The 16,663-nt window shown below is 39.5% G+C and overlaps 1 long non-coding RNA gene across 1 annotated transcript in view; it reads right to left on the reverse strand.

Moving 5' to 3' along the window:
• Nucleotides 1-16,663, reverse strand: part of LOC123850957 (uncharacterized) — a 96,552-nt gene that overhangs the window by 57,020 nt on the left and 22,869 nt on the right. The window contains exon 2 of the long non-coding RNA XR_006792447.3: nucleotides 15,503-15,587. This is a non-coding gene — a long non-coding RNA (uncharacterized LOC123850957). The remainder of the gene's footprint in view (nucleotides 1-15,502; nucleotides 15,588-16,663) is intronic.

A 16,663-nucleotide genomic window follows, 5' to 3' on the forward strand; every position in this document is an offset into this window, starting at 1 on the left:
GGAAAACAATATGGAGTTTCCTCAAAAAGTTAAAAATAGAAATGCCCTACAACACAGTAATTGCACTACTAGCTATTTACCCAAAGGATATAAAAATACTGATTCAAAGGGATATATGCACCTTGATGGTTTATAGCAGCATTATCAACAATAGCCAAATTATGGAAAGAGCCCAAGTGTCCAACTGATGAATATATAAAGATGTGGTAATGCATATACAATGGAATATTACTCAGCCATAAAAAAGAATGAAATCTTGCCATTTACAATGACATGGATGGAGCTAGAGAGTATTATGCTAATCGAAGTCAGTCAGAGAAAGACAAATACATATGATTTCGCTCATATGTGGAATTTAAGAAACAAAACAAAGGAACATGGGGGAAAAAAGAGAGGCAAACCATAGAATTCTCTTAACTATAGAAAACTGAGGGTTGCTGAAGGGGAGGGTGGGTATGGGCTAAATGGGTGATGGGGATTAAGGAGGGCACTGGTTGTGATAAGCACCAGGTGTTGTATGTAAGTGATGAATCACTAAATTCTGCACCTGAAACTAATATTACACTATTTGTTAACTGAAATTTAAATAAAAACTTAAAACTTTAAAAAAGGTAAAAAGGAAAATAAGTAAATAAATAAAAACCTCTCTGTGGCTCCTAACATGATGAAATTGCCCACCCCATTAATCAAGATTTTCAAATTTGTAAAACATGCCTGGAGACATTTTCCTGGTGTTTAACACTGACGTTTAACGTTTAATGCTGATTTGCAAAGTCTCCAAGTAAAATCAAAGTTTACCCGGATTTCAATAATTTCATAATGCAACATGTGGTAGGCATTTAATGTTTCATTTGCTAATGGCACTGTTCTGGGAACTCACATTTTTTTCAGGTATCTTGTTCCAATATTTTGTTGCCACTTTCTCTCATCTCCAAAGTTTCCCTGTTTTCCTCTGAACTTGAAGCCATAAAATAAAATATTGTGAATTTTGCTTGTAAATCATTAAACTAACATTCAGTAAAATGGAAAATTTCTTCAAGCAACAAGGGAAACAATTACAGATGACTGGGAAAACCCCTCTGATATCACACATAACTTTCAGTGTTCCATTTTAAGACCAAAGTTTTCACGTAGCTTCGTAGTTTTTATTTGTCTTTCTCCTTGACACTCTTATCGGTGTTTCCTAAACTTGTCTAATGATACAGATCATTTTGGGTGCTTATAAAAAATGCCAAATCCCAAAACCCTCCTCTGGAGATTCTGATTCAGTAAGTCCAGGGTGGGACCCACGACTCTGTAACTACCTGCCTGTTTGTCTCAGGTGATTCTGCATGAAGCTAAGTTAACCTGCAGATACGACAGGAGAACAGCAGATACAGCTCTTTCCAACTCTCCCATGCCTCACTTCCTCTTGCAACCATTCCAGGCTCTCCCTGCATTCTCCCTGGACTTTGGTACCTGCTCTCGGTCTTGCTATTCAAACTGTGCTCCTCGATCAGCCCAGCAGCAGCTTCACCTGGGAGCTTGAGAGAAGCAGGATCTCAGGCTCCACCACAGACCTTCAGAATATGCACTTCAACAAGATCCCCAGGTGATATATATATATCTCCACTGAAGAGTAAGGAGCACTGAGGGAGAAGTGTTTCCCAAACATTTTGGTAAACACCGAAATCATGTGGGGCCTTCTTAAACATACAGCTGCCAGGTTCCACCCCAGACAAGGGGGTGATCCTGATGCATATCAAAATTTAAGAAACACTACATCTGAAATTAATATTACACTGTATGTTAACTAACTGGAATTTAAATTAAAACTTTGTTTAAAATTCATTTAAAAAAAAAAAAAGAAACACTGCCCAAATGGCTTCTGCTCACAATTTTAACTTTGGCTGAGACCAGACTGTAATTTTTTTTTTATTTGTCAAGGAAAAGGGGAAATTTTAAATGTGTTCCTAAGCACTAAAGAAGTTATCGAATATAGTTTCTTCATCCTAGTGTAACAGAAACCTGGTTGAAACTTGGTGTGGCTGGCACAACACACTGGGCACCAAGGGCTCCATCACCCATATCCCAGTTGCGCCTTAGGCCAACTGTCTGAATACCCAAGCTGAAGGGCCTCTGGCCAGGCTTCACTGTGAGGTCTGATGAGATTCTCAATACCTCCTTTTTCTCTTTGTTGAGTCTCCCCATACACCTCCAGGTTAGGCAGGTGTACCCCTTGGCTTCTCTGTCCCTTTGTTCCTTTCATGAGAGTCCCAAGCACCCTTTCCAAACTTTCCGCACCAGAAGCTGAGCAGATGCTTCCTCTGATCTTCCTGAAAGTGCCTCCACCTTTATAGTCCTGTCTTCTTCCCCAGACACTTCCATACTCTCTCCCTGTCCCCCCCCACCCCCCTCTCTCATCATATGGCCTTCAGGTAGCTAACACCCATATAGCACTTTCTACATGCCAAGCACTGCCCTTTGCCATTCACTTATATTAACTCATTAGTCTTAACAACAACCCTACAAAGTAGGTATGATTATTATCCTTCAACAGATAAGCACACTGAGAAACAGCAATTCATTAACTTGCCCATATTAAGTTTCTAGAGCTGGTAAGGCAGACAGCCAGATTCAAAACTAGCTTGTTTGACTCCAGAGTCCACTCTTCAGCCCATACATTCTAATGCCCCCAAGGCCCACTCCATCTTCGTGGAGTCTCTGCCTCACATCACTGACTAACCTCCAAAGCTAGAACAGTACATGTTTCCCCCTTTTCCTGACTTGAGAAATATCTACTGAGTTCCTCTCCTCTTTTTTTCTTAAGTTTTTATTTAAATTCCAGTTAGCTAACACACAGTGTAATACTAGTTTCAGGTATACAAGACAGTGATACAACACCCCAATACTCAACACAAGTATCCTTCTTAATCCCCATCACCTGTTTAACCCATCCTCTCACCCACCTCTCTACTGCTAACCACCAGTTTGTTCTCTATAGCTAAGAGTCTGTTTCTTGGTTTGCCTCTTTCTCTCTCTCTTTTTCCCCCTTTGCTCATTTGTTTTGTTTCTTAAATTCCACATATGAGTGAAATCATGTATTTGTCTTTCTCTAATTTATTTTGCTTAGCATGATACTCTCTAGCTCCATCCATGTCATTACAAACAGCATGGTTTCAGTCTTTTTTGTGGCTGAATAATATTCCTTTGTGTGTGTGTGCGCACGCGCGCACGCGTGAGCATCACATCTTTATCCATTCATCAGTCGATGGACTGATACGCGAATTCAGTAATCACGAGATATAAAATCAATGTGTTGCATTTCTATACACCAATAATGAAGCAGCAGAAAGAGAAATTAAGGACTCAATTCCATTTACAACAGCACCAAAAAAAATAAGATATCTAGGAACAAACCTAACCAAAGAGGTAAAAGATCTGTACTCTGAAAACAATAAAAACACTGATGAAAAAAATTGAAGGTGACACAAACAAATGTTTGAAAGATACTCCATGCTCATGAGTTGGAAGAACAAATATTGTTAAAATGTCTATACTACCCAAAGCAATCTACACCTTTAATGCAATCCCTATCAAAATACTACCAACATCTTTCACAGAGCTAAAACAAACAATCCTAAAATTTGTATGAAAAGAAGAACCCAGAAAGATAGGGCTGAAAAGTGGGCTGAAAGCTTGGGGGTGGAAGGACCTTTGTGGGTTTCCTGGTAGCTTCTTGGAGAAAGGAGGTTGTGAACTGGACGCTCTTTAGAGGTTGTATGAGGATACATTTGTCCTTCACTAGGTGGGAAGACCAAAGCAACCACCCTGGGCCAAGATGTAGGCATAAGGAAGTACACAGACCTGCCCACCTGGAGCCAGGGTTCCTGCAGGGGAGCAGAAGGAAAGTTGGAAAGCAGACTGAAGCAGATTGGGGGTGACATGTCTCCTCATGAGTGAAGGACCAGGACCGGAGGGAGGTGGGGACTCTGTGCCGGGGAAGCTATGCCAACCAAACCAATGATGTCAGACGGTCTTGTGATGTAGGGATACAGAAATTCTTCTCTGAAAACACAACTTCCCTTCATTTCTTAGGAAAGTTTGTTTTTAAAAATATCCAATATTTCTTGGCCAAAGTAAGGAAAAGAAGGACAAGTTCATAGGGTATAGCATAGTGACTAAGAACACGATTTCTGTATTAGACTACCTGGGTTCAAATCCTGACTCCATCAATGACTGTGTGACTTGGAACAAGTTCTTTATTTACCCTGTGCCTCAGGTTTGGCTTCTACAAGAATTTGGGGGATGATAATAGCTCTCATCTTGAGAAATAGTGTGAACGTTAAATAAAATAAGACAGATAAAGCTCTTAGAATGATGCCTGGTATATAATAAGCATTCATTAGATGTTAACTTTTACTATTGGGTAAAAAGGAGAAGCCCTTGCAGAAGTGGGTCCCAATGGGACACCTGGGTGGCTCAGTCTGTTACGCTTCTGCCTTTGGCTCAGGTCATGATCCCAGAGTCCTGGGATCAAGTTCCATATTGGACTCCTTGCTCAGCGGGGAGCCTGCCTCTCCCTCTGCCTGTCATTCCTCCTGCTTGTGCTCTCCATCTCTCTCTCTCTCTCTCTCTGGCAAATAAATAAATAAAATCTTTAAAAAAAAAAAAAGAAAAAGAAAAGAAGTGGGTCTCAACTTTAATGTGTAAGAATCTTATCTAAATACAGATGTCAAGGGAATCCAGATTTGATATGAGGAAACCTACATTTTTAGTGCCACTCTGGGTGCCACAGATGCAGGTGGTCTGAGAGTACTCTGTTAGGAACCCTCCCCTCAGGGCTACCTGTAATGGTGGCAACTCCCCAGCCCAATCAAAAACCCATAGGCAATTTGTAAGGACAAATCCCAAAAGGAGGAGAGCTGGAGACAGTGGTGGTGCTGCTCTTCCAGACCAGAGCTTTCCTTTTACACTTGTGCTAGTCCTATTCTTCAAGCACCTACCAGAACATGGCCTTGCACAGAGCAACAGGAGTTTGACAAGGGTACCTCAGTACCATTCATACCCAGCATCTTCCATTCTGAAAGAGGCTTTTTGCGAGGACTTCCCCTGATTTAATAGCTTTTCTGTTCCTCTACTCTGAATGCACTGGTTTTAAAGAGGGCTCAGAGATTTATGCTGTCCCAGTTTGGAATTGACATTCCATTCACAGGCTTGGGAAATTCTTCTGTAGTGCACTGAGAAGAAATGGCAGAGCTTTCTTGAGCACTTTGAGCAGCAAGGCAACTCTCCAGATGTACCCTCCAGTTCCTCCAGAACACCAGGAGCAGCCCTGGATTCCAAACAATAGTAGGCTGAGACCCAAAAATGCTCTTTGTGGTCTTGGATCCTTCCGAGCCCCATCCCAGACTGAAGAAAATTCAGAATTGTGCCTAAAATTTCCTTTGAAGTCTCATCTCACAATGTCCTAAGTAAACACTTAGCCTCCCACTCACTTAGCAATGACACAGCACTTGAGAATTACAAAGTGCATGAAGGACACATGGTTTTGTTGCTCTGTGGGCTCCATACTGGAATTACCTCCCTAAGAACCACATATACAAAAATGATTTGCTGGGGAGAGGAGGAAGGAGTGCACTTCCCTTTCATGCTAGAAGGCCCCACAGCTAGAGTCTCCTTCCCTGTGTTCCTTCTGTGCTCCTTGCCACAGGATTTGAAATTATGGCAAAATTATCCTACTGAGTTTTATTTTTATTTTTCCAGGTAACTGAAATGCTGCATGGACCATTTTCCTCATACCATCATTATGCCAACCATTTAGCTATCTTCTTTTAAACTGCATACCTGGGGCACCTAGGTGGCTCAGTCAGTTAGGCATCCGACTCATGATTTCAGGTCAGGTCATGAGCTCAGAGTTGTGGGATTGAGCCCCACATCAGGCTCCCTGCCCAGTGGGGAGTCTGTTTAAGTTTCTCTCCCTCTGCTCCTCCCCCTGCTTGTACTGTCTCCCTCTCTCAAATAAATAAATCTTAAAAAATAAAATAAAATGAAATAAAAAATAAATTGCATTCCTGTCTTGTCTTCTCTGGAGTAAGATTGAAGAAACATGGGCTTTAAAGTCTGACAGATCTAGTTTGAGCTTGGCCCTGCCACCTGACACCTGTGTGAATATAGGCAAGTTACTTAACTTCTGTTTATCTTGGTTTCCTTATTTGTAAAATTAAACTGATATGGAAGCTACTTTGGAGGTTTTTCAGTAGAAAGTATGTACAACTATTACAATCCTTGTTTCTACAACTGGTCCATCATAGGTATCTATAACTTCTTCCATTATCCATTCCATTGCTCCTGTCCCTCAGCCAGCCCCTCAGCTAGAAATGTTTCTTGATCTAATAGGATAATTCAAAGTTTCATTCCCAAAGAGTCTGAGTCACTAGTCTGTACTGGGTTGCTATAGTCTGCCATTAATTTTTACTACTGGGCATTGAGATGCCCTAGAGAACCTCTAAGATTCCTGATATACTCCTTCTTACTCACATTGTATAGCAACAACCCTGTTCCCCCTTAAAAATCAGGATCAATAACTCCATACAGTACAGTAATCCTCTTCTTTGTCTGTTGTTTCAGTGACAAGATGAATCCAAAGAGACCAAGTGGCATTTTCAACTTCTAGCTTAATTGAGCCATTGTGTGTCCAGTAGTGGAAATAAGCCTCCATTGGAAATTAAACTTAAGACTTCTAAATGAATAGAGTCCAAAGTTGCAGAAATGGGAAGCAAAATGTATATTACTAGGTATAATAGAGAGAGGAGCCAGGCCACTTCCTCCCTTTTATGGACTATGGAATAATGGTAGAAAATGGAAGAAACATCACCTTATATAACTTACTGGTTCAGAGCATATACTATATCTTACAGGACAGCCCTAACCCATCAGGTGTTTTCTTCTTGTGGACACATAAATGAGTAAACAATAGATAATTCTTTCCTTCCAGTCTTTCCAGTATGCCCATCAGTGGAACTATAATGATGTACCTGGTACCAGCATATCATGTGGAATATTCTTTAAGCCAGTTTCTTCTCCTTCATTAATTGGTCAAAAGGAACTGCCCAGGGGGCGCCTGGGTGGCTCAGTTGGTTAAGCGACTGCCTTCGGCTCAGGTCATGATCCCAGGGTCCTGGGATCGAGCCCCGCATCGGGCTCCCTGCTCAGCTGGAAGCCTGCTTCTCCCTCACCCACTCCCCCTACTTGTGTTCCCCCTCATGCTGTCTCTCTCTCTCTCTCTCTCTGTCAATTAAATAAATAAATAAAATCTTTAAAAAAAAAAAAAAAAGGAACTCCCCAGGAGTCTGAGCTACTTGCACAATTTATTTGTACCTTTAGTACTTGTTCAAGCCTGATTTTGTAGGTAGATAGATATAGATAATTTGTATTATACATTTATATTACATATTATAATGCATGTTATAATGCGTATATATAATATATATATTATAATGTAATATAACATTATATATTATAATACCAATATAATATTTAACATCATATATTATAATATAGTATCACACCTATATGCGTGTGTAACACATGTGCGTGCATGCTAAGGTCCCTACCAGATACTTTGGGCATTATTGGACCAGCTGGATCATAAGGTCCAAGTAGCAAAGCAGCTTATGCTTATGGATTACTTAATAAATAAGTTAGAGCAGTAAACACAAATAAGATATCCCATTGAGTGCTATGCCTCTTTCTTAGTAACAGGACTCAAGACGCAGCAATGTGTCTTTCACTTTGAAAGAAATGATCTCCATAAACCCCAGACCACAGAATTCCTAGAAATTTCACTAGTGCAGTCAATTTATATCCCCCCCTCTGGCATGTATATGTCTAGCAAAGATACCTAGCATATTTGCTAGTTTCTGTTTACTAGGTCCATCAACACATGTTATCAGTGTAGTGGAGAGCATGATATTCTATAGAAAATTGACATGTTCAAGGTCTCTGCAGATTCGATTTTGACAGTTGACCCAGCCCTTGCATAAAACAGTAAAACCAAACTGTTGTCCCGACAACATAAAAAAGCCAAAATAATTACCTACTTCTTGTGTTCTTTTCTGTTGATTTAGAGAATAAAGCACATCCCAGAATTAAAGCTATACATCAGGTACCAGAGACTGATGTTGGCACTATTCTCTACCATGTCTCCAAAGACTTCTAACTGGCCTTTCCAATGATAATAGTACCTTTGCACAAGTCAGATACCCATTGTTGGGACTCTCCCAGTAGCCAAGAATATCTATTCCATCTATGAAACAGAAAATAATTGCTGAGTAGGTTCATAGGTCCACTTGGCCCAGTATTATAGGCAAAATTTCTAAAATGGTCCCCCAAAGATGTTCCACTCTAATCCCAGGAACCTGTGGATATGATGAGTTATCATCTTCATGATTATGATAGTTACATGGCAGAACTGGCTTTAAGACAAGAATAGTATCTGGCTGAACCTAATCTAATCACACGAGCCCTTAAAAGCAGAGCACTTTCTCCAGCTGGCGGCATAAGAAAAAGTCAGAGAGATTCAATGTGTGAGAAGAACTCGATGTGCCATTCCTGGCTTTGAATATGGAAAGGGGTAGTCACGTGCAAAGGAATGCAGGCAACCTCTGGGAACAGAGGAGAACCTCCCTGGCCAACAGCCAGCAAGGAAACTGAGATCTCAGTCCTGCAAGAACAAGGAACTGAATTCTGCCAACAACTTGATGAGTTTTGCACTGGGTTTATCCATAGAGCCTTCAAATAAGAGTCTAGTCTACATGATATCTTTGACCTTGGAAAACCCTAAAGTGAGATTCCAGCCAAGCCTACACAGACAGCTGATTTACAGAACTGTGAGCTAATAAATGAGTGTCATTTTAAGCCACTCAGTTTGTGGTAATTTGATATACAGCATAGAAAACTAATACACTACCCACTGTGAGCAGGACTCAGGTGAAAACTCTATTTATCATCTGACACCTATAAACCCTACTCTGACAGACCACAGTAGCATTTTTGGTCGTCAGGGATTAGCGTCGCTTCAGAGTCACTGTACAATAACCCCTGAAAAGTTTAAGTATTTCCCATTTTCCAGTTCATAAACCCTTTAGGGAAAAGCTAAGAGAAAGATTTAGAGTACATACTTGTAGGTGTGTTGCAGGATCCTTCATGTTCTTCACTTCATTCAAGGGGCTCCTCTTTGAGAGCTGGCTTAGATCTTGGAATTAAGTGATAGATTGTGACTACATAAATTATTTCTCTGTTCACCAGAACTAGAATTGTTTTGATGATACATAGTAAATAAAACTTTAGGAGGTCATTGTATTTGTTTCCTATTGCTGCTATAATAAATAACTGCATACTTAGTGGCTTAACACAAATTTGTTATATTACACTTCTGAAGGTCAAAAATCTGAAAATGTGTTTTGCAAGGCTGTAATCAAGTGTCAGCAAGACTGCATTCCTTCCGCAGACTGATACAAATTGGTAAAATCTTATAATTCTCCTCCAAATGTCAGACATTATTACCTGTCCCCTGAAATCCTTGATGATCTAACTCTGGCTATGGGTCTGGAGTAATAAAAGGTGTTAGGATGAGTCTTGAGATGAATAAGCATCCCTGTGAAATAACTATAAATGAGGTCATGACAGAGACTTCAAGCAATGGAAGTTATTACAAGAACTCAGATCACTAAAATCCACCTAGATTTCTCTATTTCATTTATTAGGATCCCATTCTTTACAATGCCCCAACTTTTACAAAAAAAAAAAAATCTAGTGAGCCCTGAAGCCAAATTTCCTTTAATTCTGCAATCCACAGCATCAAATTATGAGTCTGATTTTTTTGATACATTAACGATGGCTATGAATACAAGAAATAAAAGGTTCTTTTAAGGCAGTCATAAAAGCTCTGTTTTTCTGACTATGCTTTCAGCCAAGAAAATTAGGTCCTGAGTTGAAAATTTTTCTTTTTAAATGTTCTCCAATGTAGTCAGAAGCAGTTATCCCACTCCATAGTCCTTGTGTTCCTCATATCCATGATAATACTCTATTGAAGCAGGACTTGGTCCCCCAAAGCCTTGCCTTCAACAGACATTTTTTTATAGACAACTACAGTTAGTAATTTAAGTAGATGTTTTGCCGCTATATGCCAATATCTGTGCTTCACCAATGGATGTGGTCATTACTGCTTCAAACCTAACCAGTTCTAATCTCCAAATGACTCTTTATCAATTTAAGCCATAGAGATTGGGGACTGTTTATTCTAGTAACATAATCTAACCTATTATGACTGATACATATATTGATAACAGAAGGGGTAAGGGATATCGCTAACCAATAATCTAAAATCTGTGGCCCTGGCTAAAAAATCACACCATGGGAAGAGAGGAAATGGATACTGGAGGCTGGAGAGATAGCAATTCAAGTTATCCAGTGACAAATCATTTGGTAAGACTGTAGCTAACAGTAAGCTGGGAGGAGGCAACTATGTACTCAGTGAACTTGTACACAGAATTTGAAAACAGAACAAGAGTTGTGTGTATCACTGCATTTGGCAAAGAATTACAAAAAAGAAATGAGCTCATAAAGCATTTGGCTTTTGTTTGTTTGCAAACCATAACAAAAAGAATATGGGGTCTAGCAGGACTGGAAGAGGCAACTGCTGCCCAACGCCAACAGGAAAGACATATTTGAGAAACAAGTTAATTAAAATCAGGCTTAAAGAAAGAAGCGAATCAAGAGCCATTATATCTACAGTTAACACCTGTGAGTGAATTAAGTCATCTCAAACAAACAAAAAATCCTATTAAAGTGTTCCACCAATGAAATTCTTTCAATTAGACAAAACAACTCAGGAAAAAGGTGCTAAAAGTGTGGTTGTCCCACTACAGTCCAATAAGCCATCAAGGCATCTGCAATTACAGTTAAGTCAAGAGAGAGATCAGGATGAGAAAGCAAATACAGAAAATCTGAGGACTGTGTCTTAAAAAAAAATGTGGATGTGACTATTTGACACATGGAACTGATTTTAATCATGCTAATAAAGAGGCTCCTAAGATTTTGAGATAACTGAATGACCCAAGAAAGCATGGGCTAGGACTAAAAGAGTCTTTGTTCAAAACTTAAAACAACCCTTGGATTCCAAATATGACATCATATTTGGACAGCCCAAGTGGTCCAAGAAAAAACTGTCCCAATGCTCATTTCATGTGTGGCCATGAGAATTAACCATCCTCTTTGATGCTGTGAAAACACTACTTTTACACCTCTCCTGTATTACAGTCATGTATGTACATGCATGTCCCCCATCTAAACTGAGTTCCTTGAGGGTAAGTGCAAACTCTCATTTATCTACATGTCTTTAGGTAAAGGGCTCTCAAAAATATCTACCTAGGTGGATTTCAGAATCGCTACAGATCAATATCTACTGTTTCTTTTTTTTTTTTTTCCCTTTCAGAATGGAAATGTTTATTCTGGTGACCCTATCCCTGTTACACCACTGGACACCGGCTAAGTTGCAAGGGAAGATAACTTGTATTTTAAGTTCATAAATCTCACAATCAAGAGCCACTACATGTAGAGACTCTAGTCATCACACAGGGATCCTTGGGTTTGGGGTCATCTCCCGTGTGGAGGGGATGGAAGCATTCTGGGTATGGGAAGGAGTGTGAACCAAGGATTTAGCATCCAGAAAGTGAGCTATAGTGGATATCAATTTATTCTCCTAAATTTCTATCTCTCCTCCTTCAATATATATGATAGGATTGACCATGTGACTGGTTCTGGCAATAATTTGGGAGCATATGTAATATAGGGCATTGATTTGGGAGCTGGAATATTTAATTGCTTGCCAGTGTGAAACACTGTTTCAGCAACTGGCAACATTCCAAATGATGGAGCTCCCGTAGCCTGGGTTCCTGAGTGGGGGCAATATAAGATGGAGCCCCTTGTCAACCTAAAATGGGTATGTTGTGCGAGCAAAAAATAAACCTGTTTTGTGGTGTTTTTGTTATCATCACCTTTATAGCATATCATGACTGAATTAGTATTCTTATGTGAGTTCTCCAAGTTATTTTGAAATCTTCTCAGTTTGTATCATTCAAAAATCTTCCTTGGAGGATGTCTACCCGCCCCCAATCTCCTATAAAAAAACAGAAATGCTCTGTGCCCCAATTCCAGCAGACAATGATCCTGTCCTGCCTATCCACCCTCAGTGATAGGCATGCACTATCTTGAGAGTATTGTGAAGTGCTTTCTAATGTGCAGCCAATCTGCCTCCCTATTATTTCTACCCTTCACTCTTTTTTAAAGAATTTTAATTCCAGTGTAATTAACATACAGTGTTAGATTAGTTTCAGACACACAATATAGTGATTCAACAATTATATATATTAGTACTCATCACAGTAAGTATGCTCTTAATCCCCTTCACCTATTTCACCCATCCCCCACCCACCTCCCCTCTGGTAATCATCTGTTTGTTCACTATAGTTAAGAGTCTGGTTTTTGGTTTGTCTTTTTTTTTTCCTCTTTGTTTTCTTTTTTAAATTCCACATATGAGTGAAATCATTGGGTATTGTCCTTCTCTGACTGACTTATTTTGCTTATTAGCATTATACATTCTAGCTCCATCCATGTCATTGCAAATGGGAAGATTTCATTCTTTTTTATGGCTTTGTAATATTTTATCCACTCATCTATCGAAGGACACTTGGGCTGCTTCCATAATCTGGCTCTTGTAAATAATGCTGCAAAAAACATAGGGGTGCATATATCTTTTTGAATTAATGTTTTCATATTCTTAGGGTAAATACCCAGTAATGCGATTACTGGGTCATGAGGTAGTTCTATTTAATTTTTTTGAGGAACGTCCATACTGTTTTCCACAGTGGCTGTACCAGTTTGCATTCCCACCAACAGTATATAAGGGTTCCTTTTTCTCCACATCCTTGCCAACACTTGTTTCTTGAGTTTTGTTGTTTTAGCCATTCTGACAGGTAATATCTCATTGTAGTTTTGATTTGCACTTCCCTGATGATGAGTGATGTAGAGCATCTTTTCATGTGTCTCTTGGCCATCTCTATGTCTTCTTTGGAGAAATGTCTGTTCAAGTCTTCTGCCCGTTTTTAATGGGATTATTTGGTTTGTTTCTTTTGTTTGGGTCTTTTTGTGGAGTTGAGTTGTATAAGTTCTTTAAAAATTTTGATACTAACCCTTTCTCAGATATGTCATTTGCAAATATCTTCTCCCATTCAGTAGGTTGCCTTTTAGGTTTTTTGGTTGCTTCCTTTGCTGTGCAGAAGCTTATTTTGATGTAGTCTCAATAGTTTATTTTTGCTTTTGTTTCCCTTGCCTCAAGAGACATATCTACAAAGATGTTGTTAGCTATAGCCAACGTCAAAGAAATTACTGCCTGTGTTCTCTTCTAGGATTTTTACCATTTCAGCTCTCACATTTAGGTTCTTAATCCATTTTGAGTTTATTTTTGTGTATGGTATAAGAAAGTGGTCCAGTTTCATTCTTTTGCATGGAGCTGTCCAGTTTTCCCAGTACCATTTGTTGAAGACTTTTTCCCATTGCATATTCTTTCCTGTTTTGTAGAAGACTAATTGATCATATAATTGTGGGTTTATTTCTGGGCTTTCTATTCTGTTCTATTGATCTATGTGTCTATTTTTGTGCCAGTACCATACTGTTTTGATTACTATAGCTTTATAATAAACTTGAAGTCTGGAATTGTGATACCTCCAGTTTTGTTCTTTGTTTTCAAGATTGCTTTGGATATTTGGGGTCTTTTGTGGTTCCATACAAATATTAAGATTATTTGTTCTAGTTCTGTGAAAGATGCTGGTGGTATTTTGATAGGGATTAAGTTAAATATGTAGATTGCTTTGAGTAGTATAAACATTTACAGTTTTACTTCATCCCTTCCAATTTAGATGACTTTATTTCTTTTCCTTGCCTAATTGCACTGGTTAGGACTCCAGTATTATGTTGAATAAAAGTGGTAAGAGAGACTTTGTAAATGTGATTAAGAATCTTGAAATGAGAGACACCTGGGTGGCTCAGTCAGTTAAGGAGCCAACTCTTGGTTTCTGCTCCCGTCATGATCTCAGGGTCCTGGGATCAAGCCCTGCATCAGGCTCCGTGCTCAACACAGAGTCTGCTAAAGTTTCTCTCCCTCTCCCTCTGCCCACCCCCACCCGGATTAGGACCTGGATAGCTCACAAGCTTGCTCTCTATCAAATAAATAAATACATCTTTTTAAAAAAAAAGAATCTTGAGATGAGATTATCCTGTATTATCCAGGTGAGCCCTACATGTAATCACATGTATCCTATGGAAGAGAGAAGGCAATGTGTTTCCACTCAGTAGAGTGTAAAGGACACAGAGAGAGACAGAAAGACAGGCAGACTGAGAGATTTCAGGATGCTACACTGTGGGCTTTGAAGATAGAGGAAAAGGCCATGAGCCAAGGAATACAAGCAATGCCACTGTAGAAGCTGGAGAAAGCCCAGGGAAACTGATTCCATGACCCTCTGCAGAGAGTGTAGTCCTGCCAACACCTTGGTTTGGGGTCAGTGAAACTGGTTTCAGAGTTCTGGAAGCCAGAAATATAAGACAATAAGTGTGTGTTGTTTTAAGCCACTAAGTTTGTGGGAATTTATTAAGTGGCAATACAAAAATTTTACAATGATCCAAGGATTCCATGTGTCTGACCTTCTGACACAGTCTGAACAACACTCTAAGCATCTGGAACAAACCAGTGCCACACTGGACACCCACCTACAACTGGTGGGAGCCACCACATCTTCCAAGAGCAGAAAGGGCATCTTTTTCCCTTTATTTCAGACATACAAGCAGTAATTTCCATTCTTACAGGAATAAGTCATAAATTAAAATTTGGTTATCTTAAATTCACATCATGTCTCTGGCTTTTTCATAGTACTGGCATGATTTCAAGTATTGACCAGCTATCAATATTCATTTTATTCAAACTATACACAATTTATTAATTTAGAAATTATCACACTTTTAATATCATTGTCAGGATATCGTTTTATGAAATCAAAGGAGCTATGGCATTCTGGAGAATGGGGACATATTAGAAAAGGTATACTATCCTTAATGGAGATTTAAGGAGAAAATGAAAAAACTTTCCTTAGAATGTATTACCACTAAATGAGATCTTTATAAGGTGGCATCACCATTATCTCACCCACTTCTGTTTCCCTGTTGTGTGGTGCTATGAAATGTAATCAGCCAAAAAGAAAGGGGCACTTTGCTACTGTCTACTCCTGACTCACTCCTCTTGGCATGCCTTGGCTTCAATATCTTTTCCTGGAACGTGGAGTCAACTGAAGTCATTCTTTTTTAGAAAGCTCCTCCAACTTGGTCAGATTCCAGTACTGATATTTATTAGCTATATGATTTGAGGCACATTATTTAAACTCTTTGAGTAGATAGAGAAAAGAGCACTTACCTTTCAGGTCAACTGGGAGTTTTAGGTGGATACATCTTGTTTAGCTCAATGCGTGTCACACAGTGAGCAATCTGGTAAATAGGGCCTGGAAAGAGATAGAAGATAAAGGGAATATATCTTCTATGTCCCCGGGTGTCTTTGTATCACAGCTGTCTAAATGCTGACTTGCTCCTGTCTCCCATTTGGAGAATCCCTGAAACCCTTTAGAACCAACCCCCACAGTGCACCTGTCTCCTTCCTGCCGCTCCCTCAACTCTTTCGTGGGTGTGAATATTTGAATACGTGATTCATCTTCCCGATTTGATTGAAAACTTCCCGAAAGGCAGAGAACACACTTTACATATTTGTGCGGTCTACGCACTAAGCGCAATGCAGGATGCACGCTATATTTGATTTTTATTTATCAGCTAAATGAATAAAAAAATATTATTCAATGGGGAAAGAGGGCTGCAACAGCTTGTTTTTGAAATGTATGGTTTGTTGTTGTTTTTTTCCAGGGGGGTTATGCATTGACACCTCAGTGCCAGGTTAAACTCACTAGACCAAAACCAGTTCTTGACATTATGGACCATCCTGAGTGGTAAGCACAATCTCTACAGCCAGTAGGACCTCTAAGTCCCTCATTTGGAAATCTAATTGGGTTAAATTCACAATTATCTGAATCAGTGTGCTTGTTTTGAGTTGAGAGAACAGGTGGCTCTCTGACACACTCTGCAGTGTTACTTACTCTAGCAATGGTGACTATAGGCCTCAGAGTCCCCCTCCAGGCTGGAAAACCTCTGTTTCCTGGTGAGGATTAGGCTTTGGAGGAGCAAAACATAACATTCAACCTGCCTCTGACTTCAGTTGACGATGCAAAATTGGACCATGGGAGTTGTTCTGTATGAGCACAAGCCTTCAGTGCATTTGAAGACATTGTCAAGTTGTGTCCAAAGAGGGGCCCTGGAGTATAGGCCTGTATTGTGCTGCACAACAGAAGCTTATAGAAAATAAAAAAGCCCCCTTGCTAATCGACATGCCATCCTGGGTTGCACACTCATTCATCCTTTTGGCAAACAACTTTTTAAAATAGAAGACAAAAAAATTATCACACTTTCACTTCAGAAAAGTATAATTTGACATGGAAATTTTCACCTGAGTCCCTTCATCTTCCCATGAAAG

Source organism: Mirounga angustirostris, unplaced genomic scaffold (genome assembly GCF_029215605.1).
Source record: "Mirounga angustirostris isolate CCGP_5_RB_7025 unplaced genomic scaffold, mMirAng1.0.hap1 SCAF_10, whole genome shotgun sequence".
Classification (NCBI taxonomy): Eukaryota; Metazoa; Chordata; class Mammalia; order Carnivora; family Phocidae; genus Mirounga; species Mirounga angustirostris.